Genomic DNA, 7,123 nt, shown 5'->3' with positions numbered 1-7,123 from the left:
ACACTCTCCACTCTTAACAGGAAAACCCTTTGTAAGAATTCCCTTATTGAAGCTTCGTATTTGAACAATTTCTAAACCCCACACCCTTGACTCTAGTATCCTACAAGCACAATTCAAATCCTTCCTCTTTCTACACTATAGCTTCTGGCACATGGTCCTTTGTCTTCCGGCTCTTGCTCCTTAGTACTTTGTCCTTCTTTTGTTGCTTGTCTAAGTTAGGAAACCCTAAAATATTAGGGCTTATTTACTTCATTATAGAAAGGAACTTCTTTTCTTTACTTGCGATACCTTGTATACCTATATGCATATCCAAATGAGGCTTCTTATGCTACTCCCCTTAACTGTTGTCAAAACTATAAATTTTACTTGCTACATGTGTGAACAAAAACCCTAAAACAACCTCCTTTTATTCGATTTATTTTCACTCTTCTTTGTTGGTTGGGGAGGCCTTATAGTGCTTGTTCCTTAGCCCAAAAACAAAGATACTTCATTTTGCTATAATGACTGAATGGAACCTCCTAACCTTCACACGTGTGGTTGTAGAAACACTATGAAATTTCTATTTTCTTTTGCTATTCTTTCTCTTTGTTTTCTACACTTGTAAACCCCTAGAACGTGGCTTCCTTCATCCTTCTTTTCTCCTCCTTTCTTGCGGATTTCAGAACTTTTTTGTGTCAAATGAGGAGTGGACAACCTCTATAAATAGAGGTTTTTCCCTCCTCTTTAAGCTGACATGACTATCATTTGGGCCAACTTGTAGTTTGTACTATAATTTATTCACCATTTTTATGCTTGTAGACTTTCTTGTTGCTAGGAGATGATTTCACCATTCTTGGAGGTGTTTCCTTGACCTTGTATAATTTCATACATGATGTAACATGCCCTCAAAGGGTCTTATCATAATTAAATTTTGACTTTGACTCTCTAGAAACACTTCAAAATGTGCTTGTTCTATTTTCAACGAGCAAGAAAATCATTGACAAATAATATCAAAATAAGTTCTCCTTTCTTGAAAAAGTACAAACATAAAAATTACATTTATTAAGACCGAACCTAGTTATATTTTCTCCAACACTCCCTCTTAACTAGGGAGGTATTCATAAAATATTACATGGTGTTTGGTAATTTTCAAACTTGAAAAATTTGCATAATAGAAACCAGATTAGCAATCCATCTGTTATAGCATCATATTCATCAGCATTGTCATAGTGCAAGGCCTTAACTAATAGTTCCATCTCTTTACGAGACCATGAGATATAGTGCTAGCAAGACCAATGATTTATAGACACCTTCATCATTGCCTCTCAATGGTACATACCCACCTGGCTGTTCTCGAGTATGACCTTCTAGGACTATTATTATCTTAGGTTCCCAGCCCTATCGATCCTCTTGCTTACTCTTGTCTTCGATGCCCTACACATCCTCCAAGAGTATTAGATGCCATAGGATTACCTAATCCTACCATTCTTTCTTCCCAGGTGAAGACAAGAATGTTGTGTCTATCTTGTGTCTACATTTCCATTCATGTCCTTCATCTAGACTTACAGTTGTTAGTCCTAGTCAAGTGCATGACACATGAAATGGAAAACACAATTGTGACTTCTTTGTAAGCGGGGGTGATCTGAAAATCTCTCTTGATCAGGGACTTGTTAGAGCTCCCTCTTAACTGGGGACTCTTTGCTTCATCAACAACTTCTTCTTTTTGGGTCCTTCAACTACTTGATCTCCTTCCTTTCTTGATGTCATGAAGTATTTGATCAAACTTCTTCTCGGTAGGGCAGAATCCGTCAATCACTTTCCTTCTTGTTTTGTCATGTCATTACTTTGTGGAAAGTGACTACTAGGTTCTTCTTTTCATATTGGCTACTCTTTTGTCAAATTCTCCATGCTTCGGAATGCTCTCCTCATGGATGCTCCATTGTACTTGCTAGGTTATATGCTCTGACCTATTAGTCCATCATGACTTCATCCTGATATTTTTTCAACATTTCTGTTCCTTTTGTTGGATGGCTTCTTCATCACGACATATTCATAGAGTAGAATCAATTATCAGCACCTTTTATATTTCCAAGGCCTTCATAGGTGTCAAGGGTCCTTTCTTCCTTTATCGGAGTTGTCCTGCCTTCCTTCAGGAGATATATTTTAAGGAATTTTGTCAGATAATGATTCTTAGTGATCATGGGGTTCTTCACATGCTTGATCTCTTTCTTTTTTCACTTCTTCTCAAATGGATAGGTCCACCATATAATGCTTCTTGTGGAAGCATTTCTTTATTGCTTTCTTTATAGACTTGTTAGCATTTCTTCTTGCTTCTTAGTGAGAAATCTTATGCTGCTTATGTGAGCATGTTCTTTTGTTGGTCTTCATTGTATTGTGGTACATGCCTTTGAGCATGTTCTTGGTGAAATAGATTATTTCATGCTTGATCTTGTTACAGAACTATACCCATGACTTAATAATATACAACTGAAAACATGACTTAAACATTGATGCATACATACCTCATATTGATCGTCCTTGATCATCCTTCGGTGCGGCCCTTCTTGCTTCATCTTTGCCTTCCTACTTATCATCCCTTTTCTTGAATCCCATGAATGGGATTCCCAATAAGACATATGCCTTTGTTCACGAACCTCCTTTTGAAGATTCCATCATAGGATCTTAAATATCCTCATCTTGGAAATGTTTCCTTTATTTGATGATTTAGGCCTACTAATATTATTATTATGATCAAGTTTTCTTTTATCATGTATGAGGTCCTATACTAGGTATGCTCCTTCTACATGAATATCTTGAGCTATATTATCCATGCTACTATATTCTAGAAGATATATCTACTTATGCATTTTTGTTCTTCTCATAAATGCTACATCTACATGAGTGTCAAGAACTCTATGTACATCATGCTGCTAGATTCTAGAGGGTGATTCTAGCCATGCAATTTAATTTATTCCTACATGCTCCTATTCTACTCAAAACTTTGAAAGAAGTCCAGAAGTGAAGAGTTTGACCTGGTCATAGTAGAGATATGGAGGATCTTCCTTCTTTTGCTTCTTTCCTTCTTCTTTCATCTCTTGAGTTATGTTAGCTTCTTCCCTCTTTATTTTGTTATTGTTGGTGTTCTTTAGATTAGGACAATCCCATTTGTAGTGTTTGTATTATTGGAATCCCTAACATTGGATCTTGGACAAGTTTTTTTTGCTTGTTCTTCGTGGACCAAACCTACGAAATTTACCTTTCTCTTGGCCATGGTATAAAATGCTTGCTCCTTTGATTCCACATCTTCTCTTTCCTTATGTCTGGTCTCCTATTTTCTGCACAGAAACCACATTTCACTGAGATTGTTTGCTTCCTTTTTGGCATATATGTTATATGTGAAGTTTCCAAACTTGTTAGGTAGAGCATTGAGTACAACAATTGTCATTTCTCTGACAGACATGACCTCCCCAAGCTCTTGAAGTTGATCTCTCATTACATATATTTTCATGAAGTAGGGAGCCATTCATTCCTTTGTTATGTTCATCTTGTATAATTCATTCTTTACAGATATTACTTCTCTAGTTGTGGATACTGAGAATAGATGTACTAGCTTATCATATATTCTATTTGATGTCTAAAACTTGGAGACAGGGAACGAGAGAGTCTTTGATTGATTCTATCAGAATCCTTTGAGCTCTTGTCTCATCATTATTGTACTTGGCCAAGGCTTGATTTTGTTCCTTAGCAAGGATAGTGATATTCCCTTTGACATGCTCTAAGAGTTCACTCTCCTTGAGAAGTAGATTAGCCCTCTTCTTCCATGCAATAAATTTATTGGTGCCTACCAATTTATTTCTTTCCTTGAAAAAAGACATTGGTGTATATTCAAAAGGGTACATGTACCTAGTTGATATATTTTGAGATGTGATGGATTTGCTTCCTCCTTGAAAGCTTGATGGCTTGTCTTCCCTGGATCTTGATTTCCTTCAAGTTTCCTTCTTGAAGTAGAATTTCTTGGTGTTGAGGTTTGCTTGAAGGCTTGTATCTTGATGTAGATCTTCTCTTCTTTGTAGGTGCCTTTATATAAAGCTCTTCTTCTAGATTTTCACCCCTCCTTGATGAACGATGGATTGTAGACTTCTAAGCTTGATGCTTCAACTTTGTAGATTCTTGAGTGTTCATGAGTTGTCCTTTCCTTTATTTTTGACCTTACCCTCTGATACCATGTTAGATAATCTAGCGAAAAGTAGTGTTGTGATGATTCTCCATGACTTGATAACATTTTGTGAAGTCTTTTTACTTTTTCTAGTTAGCTTATACTTCTTCTTATTATTATTAGTGCATATGTGCTTCATCAAACTGCTACGAAAACAAAATAACAAGAAAACAAAATTTGGCTCTCTACCAGGGACAAACCCTCTCCACTCTTATCAGGAAAACCCTTTGTAATATTTCTCTTATTGAAGCTTTGTATTTGAAAAATGCTAAACCCTAGATCCTTGACTCTAGGATCCTCCAAACACAAGTCAAATCCTTCCTCTTTCTCTACTGCAGCTTTTGGCACATGGACCTCTGTCTTCTAGCTCTTGCTCCTTAGTACTTTGTCCTTCTTCTATTGCTTGTCTAAGTTAGGAAACCCTAGAATATTAGGGCTTCTTTACTTCATTATAGAGAGGACCTTCCTCACTTCACTTGGAATACCTTGTAGACCTATATGCATATCCGAATGAAGCTTCTTTTGCTACTACCCTTAACTTCCATCAAATTTGTAAACTTTACTTGCTTCAAGTGTGAACACAAACCCTAAAACATCCTCCTATTATTCGTTTGTTTGAGTGGCCTTATAGCGCCTTTTCCTTAGCCCAAAAACCAAGATACTTGCTGATGTTGTAATGACCAAAGGGAACCTCTTTTAACTTCATACATGTGGCTACCAAAACCCTATGAAACTTATGTTTTCCTACAATGTTCTTTATCCTTGTTTCCTGCCCTTGTAAACCCCTTGAACTTGGCTTCCTTCCTTCTTCTTGTCTCCTACTTTGTAGCAGATTTCAAAGATTTTTTTGTTTCAAATGAGGAGTTGACAACCTATATAAATAGAGCTATGTCCCTCCTCTTTAAGCCAACATGATTTTCATTTATGCCAACTTGCAGTTTGTACTATAATTTGAATTTTATTCATTGTTTGGTTGCTCGTAGGCTTCGTTGGTGCTAGGAGAGGATTTGATCATGCTTGGAGGTGCTCCCTTGACCTTGTATGATGTCATACATGATGTAACATGCCCTCAAAGGGTCTTTTCATAATTATATTTTTACTTTGACTCTCTAGAAGCACTTCAAAATGTGTTTGTCCTATTTTCAATGAGAAAGAAACTCATTGACAAATAATATAAACATAAATTATCTTTTCTTGATTAAGTACAAATATCAAAATTACATTTATGAAGACCAAGCCTAGTTACATTTTCTCCAACAGTTCAAAGGTCCAATAGTGAGCTCTATGAAAGGAAAATCTTGTTGGTAGATTTTTTATCTCCAACAAATAGAAAATGCTCATTAAAAAAATAAATGCTCACAATATAGGTGGCATGAAAGGCTCTTTTTTCCTAATATAGTTGGTATAACTATTGACAAATCAGTAAAACAAAGAATGAATTATTTAGAATTCCCAGTTACAACTATACATGAATTACAAGAATTAATAATTGCATAAAAAATCTAGTTCCCAAAATACTTTTTTGATCTCTTATGACAACAAAAAAAAATTGAACTCCTAGGACTAAATGAAAATCAAACAAATTAATCAACAAACACCCACAAGAAATATTTAATTTCACATCAATGTATTGGTAGAACCTAGAAACAAGTACTATCATCATTCAAGGCAACATGTGTCATCCATTCTACATCTACAATGTCAATAACTTATGTATTCAGACATGTCAAATTAAATTTCTTTTGTTTCTGAAAATTACCTTCAGCTGCCCATGAAGATGCCTCAAAAAGAGGCTTTACAAGTTCTGGAAGAGATGCTTTAGCAACTACTTGGGGCCTACTCAAACAAACCTTATATAGTGCTCTAGCCCTTGCTTCGTTCCCAAGAACCAAACCGAGAAGCTACTCTTATTTGTTTTTCCAGGTTTTAAGGAAAAATGGTCTAGAATATAGTCATGTGAATGGGAATGTAGCCATAGATAAACTTTTTTCATTTCTATGCCACGAGAAACGAGTCCATTCCATCCACTATTATGTCCTATGAATGAACCCAATGCTTTTGAGACCTCCAAAGATGAAAATCTCCTAGACCTATCCCAAAATTCTATAGGCTCTCTCGGTGACTCTAAAGGCAGAAACGCCAAGATAGGAAAGCACATAGGAAACTCTTCTTCGATATTTTCCACATGTAACATCCCCTAGTGACCTCACATGAAAATGTAGGGAGTTTAATTTTTTTTTAAGAGAAATTACCCACAGGTAATTATACAAATCACTATTCTTGATCCTCATTAACCATTATATATATTCATCAATACAAAGAGTAACTTTCAATAGAGGAATAGTAATTTACATAACAATTAACACCCATTGTTGTAGTATATTGACATAAACTATATGATGAACCTTGAATCTATTTCATGATTCCCTTAACGAGATCAATTAATCACATACTTGACATTATGAACATTACATCATGTAAGGAATGAATCATCAAGTTGAGACAATAATCAATCACATTGTTGAACACCGATATAACCTAGAAACCACATAAGGTGAAAATCAACAAACATTTAATTTTATTGAGTGGAAACCCCTCACTCAATGGCTTATAAGGGATTCCATCCCTTAACCATTGTCACAACACATTACAATGAAATATCATTAAAATACAATATACCTAGCTAAAAGTTATTACAAGCATCATGAAACCATTTAACCACAAATAACCACTCTCTATATGTTTGTGGAATGATTATTTCATCAGTGGACCATCCTGCAGCTTGTACTCATCTACACAGACCATTATACCATTATTTCTCTGTCTCCCACATTGTTAAACATAATTTCTCTTTTGCACAAATCATATCATTTCCTCTCATTATTGTCGTCAATAATATTTGGTAACATGATTAGATAAAGCATTAAT

The sequence above is a fragment of the Pinus tabuliformis genome, chromosome 5_1 (assembly GCF_031772625.1).
Source record: "Pinus tabuliformis cultivar Carrire ecotype Pingquan chromosome 5_1, CPIR1, whole genome shotgun sequence".
NCBI classification, from domain to species: Eukaryota; Viridiplantae; Streptophyta; class Pinopsida; order Pinales; family Pinaceae; genus Pinus; species Pinus tabuliformis.
Note: the sequence above shows the minus strand (reverse complement) of the source record.